General features: G+C 44.6%; 1 long non-coding RNA gene across 2 annotated transcripts in view; it reads left to right on the forward strand.

The window, feature by feature from the left end:
* The first annotated feature begins 4,887 nt into the window (after positions 1-4,887).
* Positions 4,888-14,868, forward strand: part of LOC144095054 (uncharacterized) — a 91,396-nt gene continuing 81,415 nt past the window's right edge. Inside the window, exons 1-3 of one of the 2 annotated variants that reach the window (XR_013306685.1) lie at positions 4,888-5,049; positions 5,133-5,323; positions 5,921-6,047. This is a non-coding gene — a long non-coding RNA (uncharacterized LOC144095054). Of the gene's footprint in view, positions 5,050-5,132; positions 5,324-5,920; positions 6,048-14,868 lie in introns of those variants that run through there. The other variant, XR_013306686.1, reaches the window with a different exon arrangement.

Consider the following 14,868-nt stretch of genomic DNA (forward strand, 5'->3'; position numbering starts at 1 on the left):
ACTATTAACCCTACATCCAACTTCTGATCACAACCGTGTTACAGTGAGCAACAATAGGCCATCGTATTCGCCTGTTTACAAACAAACATAACGTGACTACCGTCAGTCGGATATTTTTAATGGTAGCCTGCGAGGTTTCCGAGGTATATTAACTCCGAAATAATCTCCAACCTTTCCTGCCCTAAAATAATTAAAATTGAGATGGGCAATCGCCTACACACTGAATAGCACAGCCCTTTGCACGAGCGAACGCGCCTTTGAGAAAATATATTATAGGAGCTTTGAACCTCCATCCATTCAAACAAAGCCTAGGCCGCACATCCTGTCGAATGTCTTTTCTCTTCCTCTTTACGCAATTAAAATTTTAATAAGATTGGGCAAAAGATGCCGGTTGAAAAACACGACTCCGAGACGCGAGCTCGCGAGCTCACTCCACTTCCACCGTGTGCACCGCGATCAAAGCGATCGCAGTACGAAAAGTTCCGATAAAGCAGTGCAACGCGGGTCGCGGCATTTACTTGGGTAAGTAATTTTTGTATCTCCCATGCCATGCGGCCGAATAAGAGGAAGAAAATGCAAAAAACTCATTCGGGCGCGGTCCACTGCGCGCCAAACCGCGAGCGTTGGGAGCGCAACGTGCAGAGTATATTCATTATAGTGCCGCGTACTCGCTCGCGCACGCCACTTCCAACGTATGCCCCGCAATCAAAGCGATCGCAGGACAAAAAGTTTTGATAAAGCAGCGCAGCGTTGGTCGCGGCAGTTAATTCATGAACTGATTTTTCGATCTTCGATGCCATCATGTCATTTCGTCCGAAGCCAAGACAAAAAAAAACGCAACACAAAATTCATTCGGGCGCGCGGTCTGCTGCGCGCCAAAAGGCGAGCATTGGGAGCGTCTGCTAGCATCCCCCTGCCCAGGTGCCGCCACCGTCGGCGCCCGGGAGGAGCCGCGAGAAGGAGCGCCGGCATAGGTGCAGGAAGGAGGAGATGTTACCTTTAGTCTATTGAGGGGTTTAAAGGGATGGATGGATGGATAAGGCTGAACCCTTTATATCGGGCGGTGGCTCAAGCCACCTAGCCATGACTTGTGAAATTTTACTCTTGTCTTGCTTCGCTTGGTTACTTCTACCGCTGAAAATCTACTTTCCCTTCACTGTCCTTAAACCCCAATGCCTTGGATAAATCAGCCCCGCTGCTTTCCACTGTAGTATGAAGCCCTTTACAAAAAAGTGTCAAGTGTTCAGCCGTTTTCTCCTCCTCTCCGCACGCAACGCACAACGTGTCTTTCTCGTGGTACCTGATTCCGTCTGTCTTCTGTTTATCTATCTATCTCGCGGCACCTAAGGCTGGCAGCTCAGTAGTGCCATCTCTCGCCCTGCAGACGAAGGAACATTTTGTGGTTTATGGCTCACGGGGTGTTTATCGTCCCTAAGCGACTCGCGCTATGAGGGACATCTTAGTGAAGAGCTCCGTAAATTTCGCCCACTTGGGGTTGTTTAACGTGCGCTGACATCGCGCAGTACACGGGCCACTAGCATTTTGCCTTCATCGAAATTCGACCGGCGTAGCCGGCAAGCCTTTTGCTGTGAAATCAAGCATCTGTTTGGAAAAAAGTGAACGATATTTTCCCGAACCGTAACCGATCTGAGAACTGGCATCTGTATATCGGCCACTATGGAGATTCGCCGTGAGATCGAGCTATAGGTGGCGGCACCGTCGCTCCACGAGTGTGGATCGGCAGCCGGCGGCGGTTCGCTTCCAAGTTCACGGAGGGTTTTCTGCCGAAGAAAACGTGCCCTGTTCAATGGATGAGTGATATATTTGGTGAAATGTTTGATTGGCACAGAAAAGCGTAAAATTTTCGAACGATGCGTAAAAGAAGCGCGGATTGTAGAAAAACACGGGGGCTGCCATGCAACCACATAAAATCGGTTTTGTGATTTTGACATTTTTGGCATGAGTTTGCCTTGTACTCCTCTCACGGGGCCGATATATTTCGTGCGTGACACTTCACTAACGGCACCTTTTTTTTCTTCGCCTTTTCATCAATGTGCACGCCACTGCCTGTGCCACAGAAGTTATATAGTCGTAGGCTGTCAGGAAAATTCAGCATGACTGACTGCCAGTGGGTGCATTTCGCCTCATGGAGTGTCACTGTGGCGAGACATGGTGCAACACTTAGATAGGCGCCATACAAAACGTACTTTTTTCCAGCAACGTACAATGCATGCGCTTTCCCTCCACTATTTGTTCTAAAGCGACGCCGCTGTGCCTGTCTTCCACGACAGGCGCTTCACTGGGCAGAGACACGACGAACTTCGGGGCAATGCATTAGTTGCTGTGTCAGCATTTTCTCAGCGCACACAGAGGCGCAGGTACTTTCCGCCCTTACCTGCTTAAACAAAAAAGACACGGTCTTTTTCACTAGCTTTCATCAGTCGAAGATTAAGTGGTTTGAATGGAGCGTTGCCGGCGTACCACCCGGCGGGTGTGTCCAGATGGTGAGCGCACATATCTGGTCTTGCTAGACGACACCGGCACTTCTCCAAACTGTTCCCCGAAAGTAAATCAGGCAGGCATTGCAAAAGAACTTTCGCCGCAAAAGAAAACTAACTAGTCATGCGTGTGCCGTGCGAGGAATGTTTCAGCCGAGTGGAGCCAGCTCGCGACGTGAGGCTATCATTTTTGCAGCCAGTTAGTGAACCATTTGACGCTGCGCGAATGACTCTGAACGCGAGTGTAAACGTTTAAAATTACAGTCATCCAAATTTAAAAGCTTCAGCAATTAATTTTTTATATGCTGATGTGCAAGCTACGCATTAGTCGCTTTAAAGACACTGCAGATCCTTGCGGGTAAATGCGGTTAGGCGTATGAAATTAATTGTGGGGGAATGAAGATTTCTTTAGCACTGTAATTAAATGCAGTACCAGTATTATTAAAATGTAAATGGGGGATATTTAGAAAAGATATGCTGGAAATAAAACGGGGTAAAGACGACAGGAAAGAAACGCAACTTTCAACTTTGATAACGACAAAAGAAGCCAGGCACGCACTTATATATCCGCTGTTATCCAGAGACGAGCTGCATGAAAGTGCGTGAACCTAACAACCAAACAAGAGATCGAGCAATAGGGCATATCTAATGAGATTATAAAAAATCCAAGAGAGAGAGAGAGAGAAAAGTGGTAGAGGAAAGGCAGAGAGGTTAACCAGAAGAATTTTCCGGTTGGCTACCCTGCACATGGGGAAAGGGATGAGGGGGGCGTAAAAGAATAAGAAGTAGAGCAATGCGGTCTGTATCTAGCACGACAAAAAATGACAAGCGCACTGAAAGTCACAGGCCGTCGAAGCAGTAGTCAGCACACCTTGAGGGCTGCCGAACACTGCGACCTAAGCAGAACAGATCAACAGTCCTCTATCACTGATACGAGGCAGACAGGCAGCGCAGACGTTCTAGTGTGTGGAAAGGCTGCTTGCCGTTCCGGCTGATAATGTTGATGACAACGTAGCACATCCCGACTTCTCAAAACAATGAAGCTGGAGGATGCGTTGTGCCAGCTATAGGACAGCTGCAAGCACTGTATTCAACAAATCCAGCATCTGCAGTGCATTCTGAGCAGCTGGTATGTGCAAGCTGGAAAGCAGCACAATCATGGCATTCAGGATTGGCTTCAGCATTGCAATCACTTGCTCCTCTGCGACTTGGGCCGGTTCCTGACCTACTGCCCGACCAGCAGTAGGCTCAACATACTGGGTGCGCGGTGACTGTTCTGTCATTGATGTTGTGCAGTCCTTCGGGAGCAATGGCCAAGTCACTTGCCGGTCCCGGTCTTGGGCCTTGTGTTTGATTACCAGTAGGCTCAGGACTCTGGATGCGCAATACCTGCTTGGTCACTGCCGATGTGTGTAGCTCCGGCAGGGATGGCCAAGGCCCGTCTGCAACAACCGTCCCTGCCTCGCCAGTCGTGTGGCTCCCGTTCCTTAAAGTAGTATACGGAGGGGGAGGAGAAGCTGCGAAAATTCTTGGAGCATCCTTTCCAATGCTCACTACACGTTTAGAAGGCTTGTGACGGGGGTGACGACGTCGTCGCCCCTTAGCGGCGGCTTCTCTGTGCGTGGAATTGTCTCTTGCCATTTGTTTGAGTATCGCCCTTTCCCTTTTCAGTCGAGGACAATCCTTTGGGGCAGCGTCATGAGGGTCCGCGAAAGCTGGCACACTTAAAGGGACTACGCAAAGAATTCAAAGTCGCTGGTAAATGTTTTCTACGTTTAGAAATGATGCTAATGAGCATTCGCACCAAGTATAAGTCTTCGAAGGGAGCCGGCAATTTAATAAAAATTTAAAAAAAAAAGTGTTTTTTTAAAATTCGCGGGCCGCTTGGTGTGCTCGTAGTGACCGATTTTGGAACTAAAATCGTGGAAGAAAGACGTCACAATAGAAGCGTTTGCGGGTCGGTGGGCTGGAAACGCCGATTGGTCGGTGGGATGCGTGTCTGCGTGACGTTTTTTCGCTTCGCCCTCGTTCTCAGCCGGATGTGGGGTCGCCGCGCCTCTCTCGGCCTGTCCCTAGAGTGCCTAGGGAATCGCTAGGGCCGGCTGGCCGGCCGCCGGGCGTGCGTGGTCTGCGGGCATTCTCTTCGTGAGCGTAGGCGGCGGCGCGCGCGTTTCGGAAGCTGTCCAGGTATGGCTTTTTTTTTTGCGTGGTGCGCTCGTCGGCGCAGCCAGCTGAAATTTCTGTACAGTTCTTGCTTCCACGACATTGTGACGACCCCCAAAAGGCGCTGGCCCGCGAGAAATCGCCAGCGACATAAAGGTACGCATTTAATCTCAAATTTCGCTTCATGAAGTGCTGTACCGCTTACCTACATGCCTTGCGCCTCGTTTTCCTGCTGCAGGAGCACGTCGTGCTGGTGTTCAAAATTTTGCAACTCCATTACGACGACCCACATAAGGTGCGGTTTGAGGACCGCCGGCGTCGCCATCTGAACCGCCGTCTGACAGCCACGATGAAGCGCTTGTCGGGCGTGCACGTTCTCAATCACGAGGTAAGGGTTGAACAACGTTTTCGCAAGTTTTCTCGTGCAGAACTCACCAAATTGCGGCGCTTGTAACGTAACTTTTTTTGCAGCATCGTTTCCTGGATGCTTCTGGCGAGCCGATGCTGTCCTTATTTGCCGCGGACCGATACCACGTGGCGAGACGCCAGGGCATCGACCCCAGTGCGCCTTTGTTCCTTTGCAGTGGCAAGTCCAGGGTAAAAGTGGCCACGATAATTCTGCCACTACAATCTGCCCTTTAGGATCGCTATCAGCTGTAACGGTAAGTCCAGAAGTTCCGACTCGCGCATTGTGGAAATCGCGCCTGGCCTAAGTGTCCAGCATTCACCCAGTGCAGTGCAGCTTTGTTTAATTCCTTAGAGACTTCTCGCGCTTTACATATTAGACCCCGCTACAGCATTATCCCAGCGCAGCGCGCCTTTGTTTCTTTGCGTCGGCAAGCGTTAGAAGTGCGCGCCGTCTCGCGCTTTGTCCAAGTCGGCTCTAAAACTCGCGCTAGGCCTCGTTGCCTGGTTGACAAAGTGCACGGCTTTGTTCCTTTCAATGACAAGCTTCTGTCACTACAGTCGGCGGCCTTAATTTTTATGATCGCTGTCAGCTTCAACAGCAAGTCGAAGAAAAGTTATGACGATCACGCGGTGTGGAAATCGGCGGTAGAGACAAAAAACTCGTGCTTGTAGCTGCAGACTTACCCAGCTCCAGTGCGCCTTTGTTTATTTCCGTAGCGACTACCCGCGCTTTGTAGAAATCGACGCCAGCCGTGAAATTTTACATATTAGACCTCGCTACAGCATTAGCGCAGGGCGCCTTCGTTTCTTAGCGTTCTAACTTGTTTGCTCGTTACTTTTGTTCTTTTCAGTCGTTTCCTGAATCTGTCCAAAGAGCCGGGCTAGGTGGATGATTGTTCGCCGTCACTGGAACCACATGGCGATCGCACAGCATACAGCACGACTTTGGTCCATGTGTTTTTTAAATAAAAACATCAGATGTCGAAGGTCGTGCCCGAGTATTGGTTCGACAGCTGGGGCAAAACCATGGGGACCGCACACGCTGTGTCGTCGCTGCCAAGTGAAGAGGCACAAAACGGCTGTCAACCTTAATAAAGGCCCTTCTCGGGGCCGCCTCAGTGTTTCCTGGCAGATCACACGCTTTCCACCCTGTGCACGTGTTCTCATTTCCAATTAAATAGGTCCTTCAAACCCTGCAGAAGGCTTGAATTAGGAACTACTAATATCAAGATGGTACTTGAGAAACAATAGCGGCTACGATAACAGAGATGAAGAGGGGCTGGAGTTACACGCAAATAAATAAGGTTGGAGGTACCCATATAGGCTGAAATGGTTTTGGGCGGGAGTCCTACTTATTCTATATAGGACTCAAATAATGCATATTAAGCGTTTATCAATGTTTTTTGTAGAAATATATAAAGAACATTAAACAGTCTAAACGAATAAGAGAACCATGGATCACGCCAGAGCTCAGAAGAATGATAAAGAGCAAAAACAAGTACCAGGCCTTTTTAAATAATCGCTCTCTTGAATCTCTTATTAAAAAAAACAAGAAATAATCTAAATGCTGAGCTTAAGCGTGCTAAGACTGTGTATCATCAAAAACTGTTCTCTTATGTTAGAATGAAAAATTCAGACACTGTGTGGAAAGTTGTAGATAACTTGTTACGTCGCAATACGAAAAATGCGCCAGCTCAACGAATAATCTATAATGGCTCTGAATTATCCGGTCAGGCTCTTGCTGGCCATTTAAACAGCAATTTTTAACCACCCAGTTACCTATGATGCATCTACCTGAACTTCCTTCATTTTGTAGCCCTTTCGAAAGCCTTTTCCTTGAGCCCACCAGTGAGACCTTTATGAATTTGAATAATAGCAAAGCCTTAGATGTTGACAATATTCAGATAAAACCAGTCAAATATGTACTATCATATATTGCACCTGTGCTTGCATACATCTTCAATTTGTTAATTGAAACGGGAGTTTACCCGGAATAAATGAAGAAAGCAAGAGTGACAGTTGTGTTTAAAGGGGGAGATAAAGATGTAGTGTCCAATTATAGACCAATATCTGTAATTCCAGTCTTTTCAAAGGGCTTGGAAAAAGTAATCTTTTCCCGTGTAGTGAACTTTTTTAATGCAAAACAAATCCTGTCTGATGCTCAATTTGGCTTCCGAAGGGGAAAGTCGACGGAAACGGCTTTGTTATCACTTAAGGAATGTATCCTGCAAAACACTGAAGCAGGTATTCTCACTGTCAGACTCTTCATTGATTTTAGTAAGGCTTTCGATTCCCTAAACCATCAAATTTTAACTCATAAACTTTCTCAAAACGGAGTTCGTAGAACACCTTTAGACCTCATGAAATCATACCTGCAAAATCGAAAACAATCTGTCTATATCCACAACCATCAGTCTTTTTTTCTGGCGGTACGAAATGGCGTGCCTCAAGGCAGCATTCTGGGCCCGATGCTTTTTAACATCTATATAAATGACATTGTGCATATTTATGACAAAGCGAAATTTATTATATACGCCGATGATAGCAGTTTACTAATCCCTGGTCACGACACAAACAAGTTAATTGAAGATTTCTACGTAATCCTTACGAAACTAGAAAACTGGTCCTCTTCTAATTGCCTACAAATAAACCCTACAAAGACAAAGGTAATGATTTTCCGTGCAAGGAACAAGCCAGTCGAACTACAACGCGCTCCTAAATACGAAGGTCAAGAAATTCAAATTGTAGACAGCCACAAAATCCTTGAAGTTACTTTCTCGTCGCATCTCAGGTGGGATCGACATGTGGAAAATATTTGCAAAAAGCTCTCTTCAGTAGCAGGTGTTCTAACACGATGTCGATGGCTCCTTCCCACTCACGTGAAAATTCAAATTTATCATGCTCTTTTCGGTTCCATAACTCTGTTTGGGCAACACCACAAAAACAAATGTGATAAAAATACAGGTTCTGCAGAAGAAAATGATCCGCTACATTGCAAACCTTCTTTATCTGTCTCTCCAACGCAAACTGCTTTTAGAAATTATAACATCATTCGTTTTGAACATATTAATGTTTTTCGCATTTTGAGGTTCTTTTACCATTCTTCTCCTGCTTAGAGAGATTTCTTAATACGTACTACACATTTAAGGACCGCTTCGAATCGACTCTACACCTGAAATACCGATCTCTGGTATATTCCATATTTTCGAATTAATTATAAACTACAAACGCTTGAATACAATTTACCGACAACTCTTAATAAGCACAAAGTTTTGGATAGTGTTAAACCAAGCGAGTTAAAAATGTATTTTGTTAATATAAAGCCAGGTTGCATTTAATGTTCCTTTGTTGTCTGCCGGTGCCATGTATGCCTATTGAGTGTTTCTTTTCTCTTTATTTTTCTCGGGTCTTCTCTTTGTTTTCATGCGTCTGTAAACTATTGTTAGTGAACATACATGCTCATTGTTTTCATTGCAGTTCAAAAAATTGAACAAAAAAGTAAAAAAAATAAAGATAGGGGTGTGGGGAGCACACAGGGACAAGATTGGGGGAGGAAGCAAAAAATAGAAAGAAAAAAAAAGGGGAGGGGACTATTCTAGTAAGGAAGGACGGGGTAAAAAAAGGAGATGGCGAAACGAGAGAAAGGGAGAGGAGGACGGTGCCCGCGACATGGGCAGCGCGGCAACGACAGGCGTACGAAAGCAAAACGTGCAAACAAGACACAAACAAAATGCACAAACACAAAGATGGGCGCCGCTGCAGATGCGTGGCCAAAGAGGCGCCGCTGCGCAAATGACACTGGCAGCGACGAACAGGCCAAACCAGGCGCATTTTGGGGGGTCTCACTAATTTCCGGTGAGCCGAGGGCTAGAACGTTAAGGAAGGAGTGGGCTACGTTAACGAGCACATGTGGAAGAACTTACTCAGGGGTATGGGCTTCACTGAACGGTGCACCCCTCTCCCTGGGCGGGTCGTTGAACCGACTTCGTCGGGAATACTTGGTTGTAGTGGAGGAGGGCTGGGCTAGCAGTGTACAAAGATTTCAAATTGTCGGAAAAAACTAAGGAAAGAACGTCAAAGCTTATTAATACTGCACGAGGCAGGATAGTGTAAGTATGGAGGGGTATGATTGCCTGGGATATACACTAGGAGTTATAAAGGGTATATCTGAGTTAGCCAATTAACGAGAGGTGCAGTATTATTTTGTTTGGAGGTCGTGAATAAAAGAAAGGATACCAGGCTTTTCGTTAAGACATCCTTGAATAGTATTAAACTTGTGGATAAAATAGAATTCACGTTGTTCACGTTCTCGCCTGTTTTTGAAGCCCCCTTGAATAATTGTTACTTTTAGTTGGCCAAATGGGTGTCCTTCTGAGTTTACATGCTTGGATAGGGGAAGATTTGGGAGAGACTTGGTGTGTGCGCGGTGATTGTTAAATCGAATGCGGAATGCAGTGTTTGTCTGTCCTATGTATTGCTGGTTACACTCGGTGCATTAAAAAAGGTAATGTTTGATGAGTCGCAGTCAAAGTTACCGTTAATTGAATGCTGCAAAACTGACCTCGTACTAGTTGCGGAACACGTAGTCTTCATGGGCTTGCAAACTTTGCAGCGATCTTTACTACAGGGCTGGCATCCATATTTTGGGGTATTGCGTTCCTTGGAGTGGACTAGATGGTTCTGAATGTTTTTGGCACGCCTGTCAATCACGCGGGGTGCGCATGTAAATATTTTCGATAGTCGTTGACTTTGCTGGGGAATATTAAAGTACTTATTAAGAATTCTGTTTATGTTCGGTGCGTTACTGTTAAATGTGAGAATAAGGTTTGTAGTGTAATCATTTCGGTTATCTCTTCGGTGCCCCTGGAGTATTAGACTACGGTTCAGATTTGAAGCTCTGCTTATGGCGTCATCAATAAAAGAGCGGGCGCGGCGGAAGCCTTGGGCGCACAACGCTGACTATGCGTCCGATTCTTCTTGTACAGGTTTTGTTCCTGCCAACTGCCAGCCTCCTTGTTGCGCCTTCAGCCAAGCCGTTTACAACAGTGACATCAAGCCATATCGACGATGCAGTTTCGTGCCTCTTTCCGAAAACGGATGATGCAGTGTTTTCAAGTCACGGGTTCCTGACGTCACCAGCTTCAACTGCTATAAAGACAGCACCGCACGATGGACTTACCAGTGGGCGCGGCGAAAGCCTTGGGCGCACAACGCTGACTATGCGTCCGATTCTTCTTGTACAGGTTTTGTTCCTGCCAACTGCCAGCCTCCTTGTTGCGCCTTCAGCCAAGCCGTTTACAACAGTGACATCAAGCCATATCGACGATGCAGTTTCGTGCCTCTTTCCGAAAACGGATGATGCAGTGTTTTCAAGTCACGGGTTCCTGACGTCACCAGCTTCAACTGCTATAAAGACAGCACCGCACGATGGACTTACCAGTGGGCGCGGCGAAAGCCTTGGGCGCACAACGCTGACTATGCGTCCGATTCTTCTTGTACAGGTTAGTTACAACAGCACAATACGCAGTGATGATCGTTTTCTTGTTGTACTGCCGCGCCCACATCTGTGTTTGAGTATTGCCTATGAGTGTTTAAATTCGTGTAAGCTTCTCGTTTGTGGGGACATTGAAGAAAATCCGGGACCGACTGTTGATGAAATGTTCGAGTCTATATTGAGTGGCCAGCAAGCAATTAGAGCTGACATCGCTTCATTGAAAGAACGCCTTGAATCCACGGAGACAGCAATACACTGTTTCGAACAGCGTTTAATCAGCTTGGAATGCAGTATGACCGAGGTTCGAGCAAAGACCCGTGAAAATGAAGAAACACATGCAGTTGCAACCGCAGCGCATGACCTACTTAAACTTCACCATGAAAAACTGGTTGATTTGGAAAACCGCAGCCGCCGTTCAAATTTGATTGTTTTTGGGATTACCGAAGATCCTAATGAAACGGAAACAACGCTACGGGAGAAGGTTATTGAAGACGTCTTCAAGGATAAGGTGGGGGTAGATTGTGTTTCAGTAGCGAGAATTCACAGACTCGGGAAGAGACCCACAGGAAGGCCCGTCATCGCGTTTTTCCAGGATTACACTGAAAAACAAGCCCTCATGAAGAATGCTCACAAACTGAAAGGATCAGGAATATCCTTGCAAAATGATTACTGCGCAGACACGCTGCGCAAGCGCCGACTACTTTGGAACAGCGCGAAAGAAGAAAAAGATAGCGGCAGAAAGGTCTGGCTTGTTCATGATAAGATTCGCGTTGGCGGCGACTTATATATTTGGGACGACGTACACAACACACGGAAACTAGTTGCAAAAAGGGATGACACAGAAATGAGACTAGAGCAGGCAGAATAGCAATCACGGTCTTTCCAGTTTCGGCTGCTTTCACTAAATGCCCAAAGCATTGTCAATAAAACAGACAGACTGAAAGATCTTTTATTAGTATACGATCCTCATATATGCGTTATTTCTGAAACCTGGTTGCATGACGGGGTGCAGGATGATGAAATAATTTCGCCAGGTTACCAACTGTTTAGAAGAGATAGATTCTCCCGAGGTGGTGGCGTCGCAGTTATAGCAAAAAATAGTGTTGATATACGAGAACTAGATCAGATTGATAACCACGAAAGCTTGTTTTTGAATGTCTCTGTCTGGGGTTTTTCATTCATACTATGTTCTGTGTACCGCGCACCAAATGCTGATGATCACTTTATGCAGAAATTATATGATCACCTTTTGAAATTCAGAGGAAAAAACTTAATTATAACTGGTGATTTTAATCTTCCTCAAATAAAATGGAATAACTGGAGCTATGGGCACAGTCCTTCCTGTGATATACTCATTGATATGATGCTAACTTTTAGTCTTGAACAGGTTATTACTGTTTCTACCAGAGGAGACAATATTCTAGACCTCTTATTCCTCAGTGAAATTTTCCATGAAGGAACCGCTGAAATTGATGCAGGCATTTCAGACCACAAATTAATTTCTTTTTCATCAACAATCAACGTGAATAGAAGAAAACAACGTGAACGATTTAAGGTTAGGGACTATGCTAAAGCAGATGATACATCAATTATCGATTACTTAGACCTATACCTAAATGTTGTCCATGATGATGTCGAGCTTTCATGGCAAAAGTTCAGGGACATAGCCTCTTATTGCATTAACAGATTCATTCCACTGAGAAGTGTCAAGAAACCTCCATCAAACCCGTGGATAAACAGAGATATTATCCAAACTAAGCGAAAGCTAAAGCGAATGAAGAAACATAGCAGGCAGAGTTTGTCTTCCAAAAAATTGAAAACTGAATTACTAACAAAAGTGAAAGCAGCCCGAGATAAGTTTTTCAGTCATGATCTTGTTGATTTTATTTCACATGCCCCACAGAAGTTTTGGCGTTTTTTAGGTCAATCTAAACAGGCAATTCATAAAATTAAGGTTAATGATGAAATAATTGAAGACGCTTCCAGTATTGCCGAACACTTCAATGAATATTTTTGGAGTGTGTTTTCTGACCTGGATGAATTTGAACATCATAACAATGATAGGTCTTTTGTACATGACATTGTGATTTCCAGGCAAGGTGTTTTGGATATGCTCTTAAAAATTGATGTCAGGAAATCTGCCGGGCCGGATAATATACCAAATGCTTTTTTACGAAGGTATGCGGAACAGATATGCGTTTTTTTAACTGACTTTTTCAAATTATCATTACAATTAGGAGAAATACCATCTGACTGGCGTACCGCAAGAGTTGTTCCAATTCATAAAAAGGGTGACCATCTTACAGTATCGAATTATCGTCCCATTTCTATAACGACCACTTGCAGCAAATTATTAGAGCACATTGTCGCAGGCTTTATTCGTCAGTTTTTGACAGACCATAATGTCCTCTCTCCATTTCAACATGGGTTTCGAAAGAGACTGTCGACAACAACTCAACTTGTGTCAGTTGTTCATGAAATCTCTCAGGTGCTTGACACGTCCGGGCAAGTCGATATGCTCTTTTTTGATTTTAGTAAAGCATTCGATAAGGTTCCCCATGGAAAATTACTCCACAAACTAGAGCGCATTGGTCTTCCTACAAATATTATAACATGGATCCAGGCCTACCTCCGCCATAGACAGCAATTTGTTGAAATAAACAAATGTACTTCCAATATCCGTCAGGTAACTTCTGGTGTACCGCAAGGCAGCGTATTAGGACCACTTTTATTTTTGATCTATATTAATGATATAGTCGACGTAATTCCTGATGATGTCCATGTTAATTTATTTGCGGATGACTGTGTCATTTTTAGAAAAATTGTTTCCAGGAACGACAGCAATTACTTACAGGAATCAGTTAATGCTATCCGTGATTGGTGTGAACTTTGGTGCATGGAAATCAATTTAAACAAAACAGTTTTGCTGCGAGTCACACGGAAAAAAGAACCTAGTGTATTTTCTTATGTACTTAACAACACAATAATATCTGAGGTTGAAAAATACAAGTATTTGGGTCTCACATTCAACAGTAAACTCTCTTGGTCAAACCATATTTCCATTACATGTTCAGCAGCATTGCGCAAATTGTGGTTCTTGAAAAGGAAACTTAGAAATGCACCTGCAAATACCAAAATGTTAGCATACAACACATTTGTCCGTTCCAAACTGGAGTATGCAGCAGTTGTATGGGATCCTCATACTAAAAAGAATATAATGAATTTAGAGCGTGTTCAAAGGAAGGCTATCAGATTTATCTTTAGTAAATATAAAAGAGAGGATTCTCCGTCTTTAATAATGCTTGCAAATAAAATCAGTACGCTGGAAAACAGGCGGAAGATAAGTCGTCTCCAATTTTTACATAACATTATAAATGGAAAAAGCGCACTTCAGCAGCCTCATTACGTAAAACCTCTAAGTTCACGCCAGACAAGACACAGACATAACCTTTCACTTACGCCAATATTTTCTAAAACAAAATCCCATATGAATAGTTTCTTTCCGCGTACTATACATGAATGGAATTCTATACCTGTCGATGTATTGCAGTCACAAAACTTTGCAGAAGAGCTGGAAAAACATCTTTCTTCCATAAACTAACTGAAACAAAACCAGTGTTCACAATCTGTTATGTTTTCCTAACTCCTTCACTTTGTGATGCCTTTTTTTTCCCCCAGAAACAGTTCTGTTGTTCTGAGTAAAAATTGCCCGCCTGTTTGTTATTTCACATGTGCCACTCTTCATGTTTTGTTCGTTATTGTGCTGGTGCCAGAGCGTATTCATTGAGTAACACTGCTACACCCAGCATTATTTTTCGTTACTGTTTATTGTTGTTTTGCACTGTCACACTTTTTACTGTACTGCCTCTCCTGCTAGGGCCAGTTTATTGGCCTGCAGTATCAATAAATAAATAAATAAATAAACGTGGATAGCGCTGCGTTAAGAGCACGTAAACATTTCTTAATGCTTTTTATACGTATATGTAAACATTTTTTTTTGCTTGAACTGCGTTTGTCGTGTACTGCCATTTCAGAGGCGCTTGGGCCCAGTCAAGCTGCTTTTTAGCAGCTTTTAGCCCTTGCATCTCTGTAGTATGTAACTTGCATTTTGTAAAAATGAAATGAAATTGCATTTGGAAGAGAAAGACAAGGTTTCATTTTGCAGTGTAAGCTTGCGTCTCTAGAATGAACAGAGAACGTTGCCTCACACTGCTTGGGCCTGTCGTTTGACCCCTCGTTCACCGCAGGGAAAAAAAGGACCTCTCTAGGAAACTATTTGTGGGATCTTTCCTCTGCTTCAGGAGG

The sequence above is a fragment of the Amblyomma americanum genome, chromosome 6 (assembly GCF_052857255.1).
Source record: "Amblyomma americanum isolate KBUSLIRL-KWMA chromosome 6, ASM5285725v1, whole genome shotgun sequence".
Lineage (NCBI taxonomy): Eukaryota > Metazoa > Arthropoda > Arachnida > Ixodida > Ixodidae > Amblyomma > Amblyomma americanum.